At 36.6% G+C, this 15897-nt stretch overlaps 2 protein-coding genes and 1 long non-coding RNA gene across 3 annotated transcripts in view; 2 read left to right on the plus strand and 1 right to left on the minus strand.

The window, feature by feature from the left end:
• Positions 1 to 15897, plus strand: part of LOC140845608 (interleukin-2 receptor subunit alpha-like) — a 495306-nt gene that overhangs the window by 264204 nt on the left and 215205 nt on the right. The gene's annotated exons all lie outside the window — the stretch shown is intronic.
• On the plus strand, positions 175 to 2997 carry LOC140847820 (uncharacterized). Its single transcript, XR_012128022.1, has 3 exons — positions 175 to 324; positions 1863 to 1951; positions 2551 to 2997. It is a non-coding gene; the product is annotated as an uncharacterized lncRNA (long non-coding RNA).
• Positions 9202 to 15897, minus strand: part of LOC118968794 (protein TASOR-like) — a 186221-nt gene continuing 179525 nt past the window's right edge. Inside the window, exons 23-26 of the mRNA XM_073229183.1 lie at positions 15735 to 15859; positions 15458 to 15554; positions 13422 to 13525; positions 9202 to 11997 (exon numbers count right to left, since the gene is read on the minus strand). The gene's annotated coding sequence lies outside the window, so the exon portion shown is untranslated. The remainder of the gene's footprint in view (positions 11998 to 13421; positions 13526 to 15457; positions 15555 to 15734; positions 15860 to 15897) is intronic.

Raw genomic sequence — 15897 nt, forward strand, 5'->3', positions numbered from 1 at the left:
AGCAGTTTTGGAAAAGAGAAATAAAATGATATCCTTAGTTTAAGGGCAAGATCATAGGGAACAATTTCTTATAATATGTGTAAAGTAGAACTTTAGATAATTACTGTCAAGCCACAAATTATTCACAAAATTTTAAGTAAAATTTTTGCATGTATCATGTGCTGTTATAGAATGAATACATAAATGAAGATGTTGATGCTAGAGTCATTGAATTTGAAGATAACCAGCCCCTCCTAGATATGTTTCTGCAGAAGCCAATGGGTTTACTATCCCTACTCAATGAAGAAAGTAGATTTCCTAAGGCCACCGATCAGACTCTTGTAGGTGAGTTTTAAGTCCAATGTTGTCTACATAGGTTTCTGATACAGTCATGTATGTAATTCTTAATGGTCAAAAATATTTTTTTTAAAGTATCTGGGGAAAAAAATACCTGTCACAAAACCTCCATATCTAACTTTAAAGAAGAGGCTTTGGATCTAATATTTGGACCAATGAATGTTCATAATAAGATGAAACATTTAGGATGAATTAAACAAGTTTGGATATTGGGCTTGGATATTTGGATATTGGATATTATGTTAGAACCCAACCCTAAGAGCCTATGTTAGAATGATGCTGGAAATTATCCAGCCCAAAGTTAAAAACTGGAGGGCAAGGCAAAAGGACAGCTCTAGAATTTGAAGAGATAGCTAATGGGAAGGAAATAAGTTCATCTGTGATGTCCTAGTCATTTCTCTAAATAGCCTCAAATACCTTAATAATCCCTAGTTATAGTACATTAATAAATATTCACAGTAATACTTCTGAGTTATCAAAGAAAAATTAAACATCCATTTTTTCTGTTTGAGAAGGCACAGATGTATATACTGTATTTAAAATAGTATCATCTAAAATGGTGAAAATAAAAAAGATCCTACTCCTTAAGAAAACCCAGATTTTGCAGGTAGCTGAAAAATCATTTTTTAATGTAGAAACATCATATTCCCTGATGGTAGGAGATACTGATTATGCATAATAAAAACTTGCAGAAAATTTAGATTCACATTTTTTCTCTCATTTACTTTTGGTAATACACAGAGTCTGTTTCTTACCATAAAGTTTGTAATGTTGTTTCTTTCAAACTCATTGACTGGCTTAGTCATTCCCCTAACTGGACAATACTAATTGAAAGAAGATGACCCCAAGGTCGTGGGGGAAATCATCTTATAGCAGTCACTTTATTTTTGCTGTTAAAATGTTCCTTCTTGGACATGGAGTAAAAACTCTCTGAAGGCAGTAAAGTTGTTACAGAAATGTAACTGCCTTTATGATCCCTTTGTGTTTCCTAGGTAATCAATAATAGCATATAGCTCCTATAATAGAAAAGAGAGCCTAAACACCAAGTCTCTAGGCTAATGGCTTCACCTCAAACTGTGTCTCACAAACCACTCTGATTGGTCAATGTCACAGTTTCCTTCCTGTGTACCAGTGGCTCTCAGAATGTGGTCCCCAGACCAGCAGCATCAGCATCACTTGAGAAACTGCTAGAAATGTGACCTCCTGGATCCCAGTCTAGACCTACTAAGTCAGAAACTCTGGGTGGAGGAGACCCTGAAATCTGCTTAAATTGCCTTCCAGAAAATTCTTATGCCTGCTAAGTTTAGCACTGCTGCTCTAAATCATAATGGAACGGCAAAATTATGATCTTGAGTTTCGCCTTACCTCTTATAATTGTATTCCAAATATGCATAGGTTCATTAATGTAAGGTTTCTTTTTTTCACCATACATCATCCGTTTTATGGTGAAAGAGATGATTCTGCCAATCAACATTTTTTGAGAATTTCCTACATACTTGATATTGGGGTTCAATATTTTTCTATAGAAAAATTTGAAGGTAACCTGAAATCACAGTACTTCTGGAGGCCCAAAAGACTGGAACTTAGTTTTGGAATTCACCATTATGCAGGAAAGGTAAGAATTTTGAAGAATTATGACTGAGTTTCTCTTTGGTCTTTTCAACAATAGGGGCAGACATGAAATTAGGCTCCAAAATATTTATGGGTAGCTATAATAAGAAAATCACGTGTTTCCGACCCTATCTGGCCCTAACTCTGTTCTCCAACTAGAGCCTTTTCTTAGTTCAGCAAACAGGTTATAGTTTTTTTAGAGTAATATGTATGGAGAAACTAAGGGAAAACAAGAAAGAAAAGAAAGACACAGCCTCAGAGACACCATCTTTCTGAACCTAAGATCTGGCTTCACGTGAGACTGGGTGGCAATGGGTACCAATTTTTTCTTTCTTTTAATGGTAGCCGGGACTGTTTACATAAACGGCCTTTTCCAAACTTCAGGTGCTTCTCTCTCCACTACAGCCTTTGTCTCTCCTCCCTCCCAACAAGAGAAGGTGCCAGGCTGGAGGTATCATCAGAGCACTGAGCTAACCCAGAGAGGTGGACAGTTAAGCAGTTAGAGGAAGAAATGTCTGTGCATCAGTAGACACACGCCCCCACCCCAGAGCAACCTCAGATATGTTGTCCTACACTGAAGGACACTTTCTTGCCCTTCTGCAGAAAAGAACAGGTCATTCCTTCTCAATGCTGTTTGAAGTATTGGAGGTCTAAGAAATCAAGAACAATGCATAATATGAGAATTACATAAACAAAGGAAAAGAACACAGAGCCCTAAGCAGTCTACTTTACTAGAATTTCTGTACTCCACAGACTTCAATATTCCACAGACTTTCATCCCTAAGAAAGTACCTTAAATGTTATAGTTATAGCCTCTGTCATGATTTTCAGCATATGATTTTTCCAGATAAGCCTCTTTAAAACATCTGCTAAGAATTGCCTCAGATCATTGAGTCCAGCTGTTTTTAACAACTGTGTCAGTTGGCTTGGACTGCCATAACAAAATTCCACAGGCTGGGTGGCTTAAACAACAAAGAGACTAAAGGTCCAAGATCAAGGGGCCAGCAGGGTTGGTGTGTAGTGAGAGCTCTTTTCCCGGTTTGCAGAGGGCTGCCTTCTCAAAGCATCCCCCTATGGCCTCTTTGTGTACATGAGGGGTGGGGATAAACAGGTCTCTAGTGTATCCTCCTCTTCTTTTAAGGACACCATCCTCTGGGTTTAAGATCCCAGACTAATGACTGCATTGAACCTTAATTATTTCCTTAAAGATCCTATCTCCAAACATAGTCACATTTTGGGTTAGAGATTCAACCTATTAATTTTGGAGGGATACAGTTCAGTTCATACAACTGTATTGGATCATCCTACAGAAATCTTTTCATTACACTGATCTTTAGAAAATCTTAAATTTAAAAGTGCCTAAAGAGTAAATACCCACAGTGTACTTAGACCACACTACTACCGAGAAAAATCTGTAGTGGCCAATTCCCTGCCAGTGAACCATGTGTCACACAAATGTGAATGGCGTGGTGGCCCGGTGTGCTGCCTTTGTGCCCCCCACAGCCCTCCAGATAGAAAAAGGAGGCACACCAACTTCCAACATCATTTTTAGCAGGAATCAAGCCTCTACTATCATTTCAACCCAGAGAAAATCTGTAAGACAAATTTTTCTGACAAGATACACTGGAAACCTGGAGAGGTTTGCTTTTCCAACCAAGTTGTAAGGGACTAACTACCCTTATAGATCTGTGTATCTGTTGCTCCCCACAGAGTAAGCTCTCAGATACCTCTCGATGATGATGACGATGTGATGATAACATTGATTATAATAATGATGACAGCATACTTTTCCAATAGGTCCTCTATAATGCAAGTGGGTTCCTAGCTAAAAATAGAGACACCCTTCCAACTGACATTGTGCTACTTTTGAGGTCATCAGAAAACAGTGTAATTCGGCAACTAGTCAGCCACCCTCTGACAAAAACAGGCAAGGTAAGGCAATTTCCTTAAACTAAGGTTCCTCAGGCTACATCAAGTGGTTTCTGCCTGTGTTTTTGTAGTATAAGCTTCAGTTTTTCACATTGTTTTTTTTTTGCAGCTTATGAAATATGCATTTATTAGTATCCTCTGCCAAAATCCTCTGGAGAAAATATAAAAATGAATATAAAGAAGCTAGGTTTTCATTAAAGAAAAGTGTGTGGAGCAGTCACCAGACAGTATCATGGTGTCCTAGCTGCTCAGAAGAATACACTCACCTCCAGAGTGTTCAGAGCTGCCTGCTGTTTCAGAGTGGGCAACTTTTGAATGGTTCCTTGAGGTTCTTTTATGGTTAGTGAGCTCCACCTCATTGATTAAAAACTTGTGTGACTTTGTCCCGCCCACCCATACATCCTTGTACTTGCCTTTAAATAGAAAAAATGTAGTTTGGGTTGTTTTTCTTTATTGGAGTTTAAAATTGTTCTCTGTGTTTCTTTTTGTATAATTTTTTGAGGTATAACTAATATACAGTAAGCAAATTTTAAGACACTAAAATTTGATGTTTTTCACATGTATAAGCTAGAAAACTGTCACCACAATCAACAGTGAACATATTCATCACATCACGTGATGTTTCTTTGTGCTCTTTGTAATCCTTCCTTCCCCACCTCCCTATCCCTATCCAATTGTTCTAGCACCATTTGTTGAAAAGACTGTTCTTTCCTCCATTGAAGTGCTTGGGTGCCCATGTGAAAAATGAATGAATTGACTACATGTGTATAGATCTATTTCTAGGCTCTCTATTGTGTGTGACTGATATTTATCTATCTTTATGCCAATTCTACACTTCTTGGTTACTATAGCTATATAAATATGTTGAAATCAGGTAGTATAAGTTACCCAACATTGTCCTCCTCTTTGAGAATTGTCCAGGCAATTATGATTTATTTGCTTTATAAATGTAAAAATGGGCTGCTCAATTTCTACCAAAAATTCAGTGAAACTTAGATTAATTTTGAAAGAATTGATATCTTCACAATGTTGACCCTTTTAACCCTTAATTTCTCTCAGCCATGTTTTATAGTTTTCAGTGAATATTCTCGCACATCTCGTCAAGTTATTTGCAAGTATATCACATTTTTAGCTATTATAAATGGAAATTTTTAATCCAAATTCTGTTTGTTCCTAGTATATAGAAATCCAATTGATTTTTGTATATTGGTCATTTGCACTGCAATTTGCTAAGCTTATCTATTAGAGTGGCTTTTTTTGTTAGTTCCGTAGGATTTTCTACATAGATAATCATGTCATTTGTGAATAGTTTGCCCTTTCTTTTCCATTCTGTTTACTTTTATTCCTTCGCCTTGCCTAGTTGTGCCAGCGAGACTCACCAATGCAATATTGAATATAAACGCCCAGAGTGAACTTTCTTACCTTATTCCTGATCTTGAGGGGAGAGCATTCAGTTTTTCTCCATTAAGTATATTAGCTGTAGGTTTTTCACAGATGTCCTTTTTCAGGAGAAACTTACTTTCTATTCTTAGTTTGCTGAGTATTTATCAGGTATGCATGTGTCTTGCCAATGGGTTTCAGCCCTGGGCAAGTTCACTGTGTATTCAATGAGACCAAAGAGTGATAAGGGAACGTTCTTGGGGTGAAAGGGTTTATACCCAGCTTTATTCCCATGGTGGCAGGTCAATTAATAGAATCCCATCCACTCAGAGGGAGTCTGCATGCAGCAAGCAGGTCTCTTGTCTCTGGGCCTCTCTGCCCCTGCAGCCATCTCAGTCTCTGTCCTTGGTGCTGCCACCACTCCAGTCTTGTCTCTGCTCTCCTGAAGCCTTGCAGCCATGCCACCGTGTTGCCCAGAGCACTGGGCAGAGCCCTTTATATAGAGTCAATAACAACGTATTGCCCACATGTGTTTAGTGAGCTAGCCAAGTAGGGCCAGGTGAGAATCCTGGCCATAGGAGCCTTCACTTAATCCACACCATATAAAACATATGCAACCAGGATCTCAATACTGTGTTGCATCTTCCGGCTATCAGCACAACAGTGCTAGTTGGCTGGAAAGAAAATAAGAACTTAACTGTCTAAAATGTTTCAGTAATTCAGATCCTTAAAGCTATCAGAGGCATTTTTGTTTTATATTCACCTAGACATGAAAACATAATAATGATAGCAATAGATAAATTTGTTATATATTGCAACATGCTAGGCATTGTGTTGAGTACTTTCCTTTCCCCCTGATAACAACCCTCTGAGGAGGGACTACTTTTGCAGATGAGACATAGAGTCTTGGAAATGCAGACAAACTTTCTCAAAGTTACCTTACTGGGAAGTCTTAGAAGTCAGCTTGAAAGTTCAGGTTCTTTAATTCCGTATTATTCTGCCTCCAGGATTCTAAAATAACCATGGCCCTTCACATGTGTGAGTGTAAATATGAAATGTATTTCAGCCATTATTAGGGGAAAATGCACTGCAATTCCTTGCAATGGACAAACATCTCTGGTATGGTTTATTACAAGTTTCTTCATCATGTCAACTATAAATGGATATATTTTCTGAAATATATCCCTGCTGATATCCAAATGAACTTGCAAGACTTGCACTTATTTTGCTGTTAAATAATTTGATGTCTTGTGTATAATATTTGTTAAAATGAAATTATTACTCCTTTACTAAATTTATTCTAGTTCCATTTTCAGACAAACAAAATTTTAGTGCTTGGCTAATATTAAGTAGTGGTACTGTTAAGTAATGGGTCTAGCCTAATTAATTCATTAATAGCAATTTGTATAGTCATCATGCTTCCAAGAATGCTCCAAATCTGCGGTAATTTTTTTCTAAAACTTTCCCTGGTGATCCTAAAAAAAGGGAGAATAAGTACAGTTCCTGAAGCTGCCCCTCTGAAGATCATCTGGTATATTCAGTAAGTGTCACCTTTGAAGAGTGAACACTACAGTGTACAGCCAGCATGAAAGCATCGCACACATCCATCTCCTGAGCAATGAGGGAAGGTGGAAGAGAGCAGGGCAGAGGCACTGCCAGCCACATCCCAGGCAGGGTTCGTTCCTGCACCATTGCCTCAGAGCCAGCCTTTTGCAACCACAAAGAATGTGAAGGATTTGACGAAAACACATAGCCTCTACCTATCCCCTAAAATAACGAGTGGTGACAAGAAACCTTTCTGAAGTGATAATGAATTCTGGAGCTAGTTTGAACATTAACTTTAGGATGATAACCCCTGGATGGTGGGTCAGTTGGTTTATTGTGCTCGGTGGGGGATGGGAGAGGAATGAAGTTGAACTCACATTTTCAGGGCCTACCATGTGCCAGACATACTGTTGCATATCATCAAAATTCTGTGAGGCAGGCATCATTGTCCCCATTGTATAGATTCAAACTGCAACCCAGAGACTAAGTAAATAAATGATCCATGGGCAATGAAATTTAAATACTAGCACTGGTTTTCAAGTCCAGGTCTTCCTGGCTTCCATGGCCGTAATTTTTTCCCTACACTGTCATTTTGTTATGGCCTTGGGTTATGTACACTAATGTAGCCCTAGCACCAAGCACAACATATTTCTGAATGTTAGCTTGAAAATGTCCATTGCTCTCAACCATACTTGATTTGCTTATAACCACTTCACTTGAATTAATCTTAATGATTTTTAAGGCCCACTATAAAACTTACCATTGCATTAAGGAAAATCTCAGGGAAAAAAGCAAATTGCTCCCTTTTTCACAATCACAGCATGTCCTGAAACATCTAAAAGGAAATTCAACACTTACGGCTACTTTTTCTATTCTGCAAGCTGGAGTTTTTTCTGAATTTAAAATTTGTAATATTATTTTATCCCTAATTTTCTTAACAGTAAATCAAGTGAGTATGAATATTGTGGGATTAACAGTGTGTATTTTAATATTTAAGTAAATGAGGAAAATCTTCTAGCCATTAAGAATTGTAAAAGGTATATTAATTTTACCTACATTCCCATAGGTAATCTGCCACATTCTAAAACTCAAAATAAAGTAAATTATCAGATGAGGACTTCAGAAAAATCAGTCAACCTGACAAAGGTAAGAAAATGTATTTTTCATAGCAGAGTGTTTAAGATTTGAACCTTTATAATTTTCTAGTTTTTTTCCCTTTGATCTTTTATGCTTAAACACATATTTGTTATGTTCACATACTGCTATTCACTAAAATAATCATGTATATCTAATATATCTGACTCTTCTTTTATATCTAGTTTCCATATTACACTAAGTCCAACTAAAAATATATTAGCTAAGACCAGAGATACTCTCATTCTACACAAGACCAATTAAAATTCCAATTAGATTGACAAAACAGTTACCTTAAAGTGAAAATACCAATGATATTTTGCTACTTTATGTATTTGAATGCATAGACTATGATTACCTGGAGAAAAATTCCCCTCGCTCCCCATAGTACCAGGTACCAAATCATCACTGCTTTTTCTGGTCTTAGGGTGAAACTGGAGAAGCCACACATCATGCCAGAGAAACAACCAACATGAAAACATCATATTTTAGAGTAAGATACCAAATTATGATATGTTGTGCTTAGGGGTGTTTTTTATTCTAAATGGGAGTTATAGATCACAGCTAGTAACAAATATCAGAGTGCTGTTAGCAAAAGAGAATGTTTATGGATTTTCATTGACTATTTATTAGGTACAGGGTATAGTTGAGTGCACTAAAACCTATGATTGCTTTACTTTTGTATCTGTAAAGGTATTATATTCCTGGTCAGTCTGAGTGGAGGTCTACACCTTGATTAAAATTTGTTCATAGAACCAAATGCATTTCCATGAGAATAAAATCTAAAAGGATTTTTAATCCAATACTTTAATAGCTCTCAATGCTCCTTCTTGCTGCTCAGTGACCTCAGGATGGGCAAACAGGAATATCTCCCTGCACATAGATGAGCTGAAAACCTCAAACAAAAAGCAGGCCACAGAGAAAGGACACCAGGGAAGCACAGTAACATGCCCAGGAAGCAAGTCACTGGCTCCTCAGCTTAGGTGCAAGGTGACCCTTCTTCCTTGGACAATATGGGAAAAAGGAAAGGAAAGAAGCTCGTTGCTCTCTCTTGCCTGGATTCCTCCAGATAAACCCACCCTTGGTTCTGGGGCATTTATCTCTTCTGATAAAATCATATTAACCAGCCAATGAAAATGAAGAAAATACCACCTAAAACTTGGAAATTATTAATATTATCAGGTAAAATGGGGGAAGGGGAAGAAATTGGGTTAAGTTTACAGTAGTGTCAGTGAATAAATTCAGTCCCCTAAAAGAATCATGAAATAATTTTTTAAAAGCTGGGTAGTTTTATTAATATTTTTCAAGTCCTAAGCTCATAGCAGACAGTGTGTGCTTATTCACCTTTACATAGCACCAGGTACATTTATATGCTTAATTTCATATGCTTAATATCTTGAGTTTGCTGCTGGCACATTTTCTTCACATTAGGACCACAGCACAGCTGAATTACTGTGAACATTTACAGCCAGATTATTTTCTTTTTATAAGTGAGTTAGCCAAGATGATTATCATACTGTTGTTGACATCAAACACTGTATGTTTAAACCATTAGTTCATAAAATCATTTTATTCCTCACGCTGAAGTGAAAAGTGATCGAAGATAATTCCATATAGTATGTAATGTATTTCGAAAGTTATTTTTCATTCTGCAGAGAAGAAAAACGTAGTGTTACACTATGCCTTGGTCCCTAAGAAAAAGCAATGCCTAAATTGCAGTAAGCTCTCGCTCAGAAGGCCAACAGACATCTATTTATCACCTTTGCATCTCCAGTGCCTGACAAATGTTTGCATGTCCAAAGGAATGATGACTCAGATCAGTGTAATGAGAGGGGCTCCCAAGAGGCAGACCCAGCTGTCTGAAGAGGATCACATCTGAGTCTCATGCCCAGGAGGAAGCGATGCAAATCCAATGCTTTATCAGTTGTCCAGTTCCAGTGTTTGGTCTGCACTGGCTTTGTAACCATAGGCTTTTGTATTTCCAACACTGAAAGAGATCCAGACGTCAACAGCTGTCTGTGTTCCTGCAGTCATTACCTTGCCAGTAGTCATCCTGGACTTTGACATACTCATTTGCTGAATTCCACTTGCAGTTGAGCCATAATTACCCTAAGATGATATATACTTAGTTGTCCAGCAATTGGCTGCTGTCTTTGTAAGGTATTGCTGCAGAATTGGTTTTTTAAATTCCAAAATAAATAAGTAAATTATCAAACTAGAGCAGATTTACAGTACTTAAATGGATTTGCTTATTTTTATAACTAATATGTCCTATATATTAAACTGAATTAATTTCTTGGTCCTTATTTTAAACTAGGTTAATCACATTAAAGAAAGAGATGGACAAGGAAATTAGTAGTATAAGCAGGAAACCAGATTGTGTGTTTAAATATTGTAAAACAGCAAGTTTCCCTGAGAGAATATTATTATTTACAAACTATAGCAAAAGTAATTTTATCTGTTAAAGTTCCCTTAAGAATTTACAAACTACCCGTCAGTAACTAAGTTCCTAGTTATTGTCTCTATAGTTTAATGAGCAAATCTGTATTTTTAAAATTTACTATAAATAAAATAATCATTAATATAGATTTCTCTCCATTTACAGTGAATTAGTGTGAGCCTGTATAACATTCAGTTTTCAGGGCTTTTTTCTCAAAATAGAAAGACCTGCAAGCTTGTAGGCTTTTGTATGCTACACTGGGAAATTTATTTTTGTTGCATTTATAGTATTCACTAATGGATTTGTTATCTAAAATGGTGGTGGGACAGCCTCATTTTGTCCATTGCATCAAACCAAATAATGAACGTCAGGCAAGAAAATACGACAAAGACAAAGTTGTGCAGCAGCTTCGCTACATGGGGATTCTGGGGACGGCAAGAATTCAAAGGTTGGGATACTCACACCAGATACTTTTTGCTAACTTTATCAAGCAGTATGTGAATTTCTTTTTAAGTTTCCAAGCACAATTTATATAAAAATTCTTCAGAAGAATTGTAGAAAACAAAATATAAAATAGAATTACTTCAGTGTTCTAATAGGGAGGCATTTTATTCATGCACATGCTCATGTATTGAAGGAGACAGTGAGGGCTGGAAGTTTCTGTGGTCATGTTCCAGGCGATCCTAAGTAGTACGTCACAGGCAGCATGACCTACAGGTCTGAGCTTCTGTGCTAGGAGTTGGAGGGTTGGTCCTGGTCCTCGCTGTGCCACTAGCTCTGTGTCCATGGTCCCCAGACAGCGAGGGGAGATCGTGCTCCAAAGGACATTTTTTAAGGTCTGGAGACACTTTGGGTTGTATCAGCTGGTAGGGTGGCTGCTGGCATCTAGTCAAGGCCAGGGGTCCTGCTACATGAAGCACAGGACAAATCCCCCAACAAACAATTATCCAGCCACAGATGTCAGCAGTGGCCAGGTCGAGACACACTGGCCTATATGCAACCTCAGTTTCTCATCTGATAAATCTACCATGACCATCTGATAGAATTGTTATAAGCACCAAATGAGATGTTGTCACTAAAGGTGATCTGGAAGACATAAGGAACCAATTAGGTATAAGGAGTCCTTCTTAGTAGTTGGGATTAATTTAAAATGGAGTGTGCTATATATTAAATATATTTTATTAAGTAATATATTTGTGGTGATAAAGAGGTTCAATATTTTACATATTTACTATTTTCAATGTACATGTTTCTGATATTTATCAATTCTGTTATTTCTATCAGCCTTTAAACTTAAATTTCCATTTTCAGAGGTGAACTCCATTATAATTTTCAGGTGAAACCTAACATTTGAAGCACTCTCTGTATATAACACTCTCTGGCCTGTTTTAGAGTGTATAAACTAGGGTTAAGAACAATATTAGGTCTTGTGATTGCACAAGAAACTGTGATTTCTAACACCCTCCCCCAGGAAAAAAACAAAACATTATCTTAAGTCAGGCATTCTTTTAGTTGGTGTAAACAAGACCCTCATGAAATGAAATGAGAATTCTAATTCTTTTTTGAAAATTGACATATTTTCAGCAATTCATGGTAGTTTTTCAATTTTTTTCTTTAGAGACCTAGGAAAGAAAAGAAAGGTATTCATTTGGAGTACCTTGAAATGAAGAAAACCCAACCCACATTTTCATGACAGAGAGCAAAATTACATAAATATGGGGACTTTCACATTGGCAAATCCTTTATAGTAGTTTAAGACAAACAACATCAAGTTTTAGAGTACAGTAGATTATTTTGTGTTTTTTTTTGGATTGACAAGTTTTATTCTGCAAAGTAAAATATTGCAGATAACATTAATTCTTGAGGTTCAAGACAATTTTAAAAAATAAAACAAAAAAAGAAAGAAAAAGAATTAACAATCCAGTTAAGATTATTAGAGCCATAGATGTGGAAAGTTAATAAGCAGTAGAAAGGTCTTCTTCTCTGCTGGGGAGCACTACTGCAGACTGGTGGGACTGACCGTGTACGCAGATCTGGAAGGTGGGATCTGACTGCTGGAGCTAACAAGCGCAGTCCATTTCCTTTCAGTTACTGGGTGAGGGATATGCAGGTGACATAAACTGTTACAATGAAACTGACAGATGGTTTGGAGGAGGGGTTCTATCTAGATACAAAAAGGAAACAGGAAACATGTAGTTCTGACGGGCAGCCTTGGGACAAAACGATCATGCAGAAGGGGTGAACTGAAAAAGTCCTAAGCAAATAGTGTTTGGACTGGCCTTATCACCTAGAATTGAAAAGTAAGCCTTTAAATCCCTTTACTGTTCAAACTAGTTTGGGTTTTCTGTTAAACGCAACTCAAAGTATGACACCATCTCTAAGACAGCTTACCCTCACAGATTATATACACGTTACATTTTAATTTATCAGTCTCTTCTCTCTACTCTGGGGGCAGTCTGTCATGCCTTGGTCACTGCTCCACACTTACACCATTTCCTTTGGGACACTTATTAAGTAATCACTCACTAGAAAGTCAGCATCTGCTCCTGTCCTCACACTGAGGAGCCCTGGTTAACATAACAGGGAGAAATCTTTGGACTGTTACATATTTCTCAGTAGAGATTTACTTTTTAGATTGTGGCAACAGTAGAAGCACCAACTTTTTGATTTCCTTATAAACCTATGGATTGACAGAGGTCACTTTTAAAGAAGTATTTCACAAGTGGTCCTTTAATTAACACAGAAACACTAGTGATCTACTAAATTCTTCTATCATAAAAGAAAAACAGCAACAACAGATTTGAGAAAACTACACTCTTATTCTTAAAATCAGGAGTATAAAGTGACTAGTGAGACAAAAACTCAGATACAAAAGGGATGAAAATGTTAGCTAATAAAATATTAGGCCAAAAATATGTCAATAAATATTAAATGATGAAACTCCTTTCAACAAGCTAAAGTAATTCAATCCAGGCACAGCCAACTAATAATTAGATACCAATTTCAGGAAAAACTAATAATTGTATTTTAAATTGATGATCCTTACCAATTGCATATTTTGAATGTATTCTGTTAGTTTATCTATTTTATCCCCTTGTTTGTTTGATAGTTCCACCTCATACATGTTGAAGTATAAATCTTGGGAACAGACTGGAGAAAAGCAGAAAAACAGAACATTTCTTACTTTAAATCCGAATTTTTTATAGCCATTTTACCCATTTTATGTTAAAAAGATGAAAGAAAAAATTGGACTACTATTCAGAAGACAGTTATCATTCATTGTTCTTGGCTCTAAAATTTAATAAAGTTACTGCATAGAGCATTTAAAAACAATGCTTTCATTTATACTGACACTACAATAGGATTCACAAGGCAAATACATACTATATAAATAATATAAACATCAGTGTCCCATGAATTAGTCATTTAAATGACAAAAAAATTTCTTTCTCATGTTTTCTGGTTTCTTCTTCCTTCCACCATGAAAACTGTTCTCCTTGAAAGGCAAGGTTATGAGTTTCCAACTATTTGTAAGCATATGCTGCTAGTCCTGTCCTCTTAGATGAATCTACCTTTCAGTTTCTAGTTAGCCTCTGAAGAACTGAATCACCTAACAGCTCTGCAACTTTCCAAAATGCCCTTTTAAGAATCACTTAAGGCAAAGCAGAAGAGTATGTGTGTGTATATGTGTGCATGTATGCAAGAGAGAGTGGAAAATAATTGGAACCAAACCCAGGACATGCAGTGTATCATTACATTTAACAGATCTTTCTCCTCCAAGTAATTCTGTTTTCTAAAGGCAGCTTCTGGTAATCTTTTTCTCAAAGACGACACTTTCATTATATACTTAAAATCTAGTTCATATGGTCTAAAAAACAAAACAATACCATGCATTGTAATAAACACTGAATCATCGATAGCTTCATAATTGTTGGCTTTCTAATATAAATACAAACAAAAGTATCATAACCACAAGTCCTTAAATTAATACTCCATATCAAATAATGTTCATATATAAAAATATTAACAGATTTTTAAATATATCGCCCCATAGACCATGGTGTGCAAATACGGTCACATTTTCTGAATGTATTTTTGGTGTAAGCAAAATATCCAGATGTATGGAAGAACTACGCACACTGGAATGAAAATTTTTGAAAATTAAGCTATATAAGAGTTGGAAACTTCTGACGATACTGGGTTGCAGTGCCAGAGAAGGAACTGCATCCAGACTTTTGCATCATTTCTCCTGACTACTTTTTCGCTCTTCAAAACTTATTTTGAAATACTTGTAGACTTTATAGATGCCCTTTCTTCCCTTAAACACTTCTGTGTGTATCCTTAAAATAGGGCATTTTCCTTATACAACCACAAAACAATTAGCAATTAAGTTAACAAAGATAAAGTACAATTGTTTACTGTACAGACCTTATTCCATTTTGTCAACTGTCTCATGAAGGTCCTTTATGAAAAAAGAAAACAATTTTTGGGGAGAGGGTCCAGGATTCAATCCAGGATGACACAGTGTGTTTAGTTATGTCTCTTGAATCTCCTCTAATCTGGTATAGTCTCTGAAGTCTTTATCTTTAATGACCTTGACATTTTTGAAGAACATGGACCATTTACTTTCCAGAATATCCCTCAATTTAGGTATGTCTAATGTTTCCTCCTAATTAGTTTGGCAGGAATGCCACTGATATGTCATTCTCTGTGCTTCGTGATAGAGCACATGATATTTTTTCCATTCCTGGCCATGCTAACTTAGTCACTTATTTAAGATGGTAGCTATAGTTTTTTTTTTTTCATTGTAAAGTCTGTACTTTCCCCTTTGTGATTACTAAGTCATGAGTAAATATTGTGAGATGTATATAAAACTTATTTCAAGACCAAGATCTGAATTTAGACCTGAGTTTAGGCCACCTGTGTCACAGCCCTGTGCTCGACACATCTACCCCAAAGTATTTTAATCCAAAACCAAGTACAAGTGCTCTGCCTCACACCAGAGCTGATTAAGCAAGACCCCAAAATGAGAATTAGAAACAATTATAGAAGCATTACTAGAGAACACAAATCAACACTTACACTTATGCTGGAACCACTGAACCGTAAGAGGACCAAAGAGTGATGTCACACAGCAGACAGCCGTGAATAATTAACTTCCCTTTCCATGCAGAGAGAACTTTAAGAAATGAGGGAAGAAAAAACTGATTATTTTATTTATGAACAAAATATTGGCTTAAAAAATAATTAATTTTTTACCATTTTCACTGAGTTCAAATCGAGAGACAAAAATAAAAAGTATTTTTATAAGAGCAAAGGAAACAAATTCACTGAAACAAAGACACACATAATTACTTACACACTTTTCTGAGCTGCCACAGCCATCCTTTTCGGTTCTCTGTACTGAAAAGCTACAACTGCATATGGACAGAGTTGCCCGGGTTGCTCAGTAACAGTGCTGCCTGAGAGTTCATAGAGATAATACTGGAAGAGGAAAGTAAGAGTTATAAAGGTAGTGCTAT

Source organism: Manis javanica, chromosome 2 (genome assembly GCF_040802235.1).
Source record: "Manis javanica isolate MJ-LG chromosome 2, MJ_LKY, whole genome shotgun sequence".
Taxonomy (NCBI): domain Eukaryota; kingdom Metazoa; phylum Chordata; class Mammalia; order Pholidota; family Manidae; genus Manis; species Manis javanica.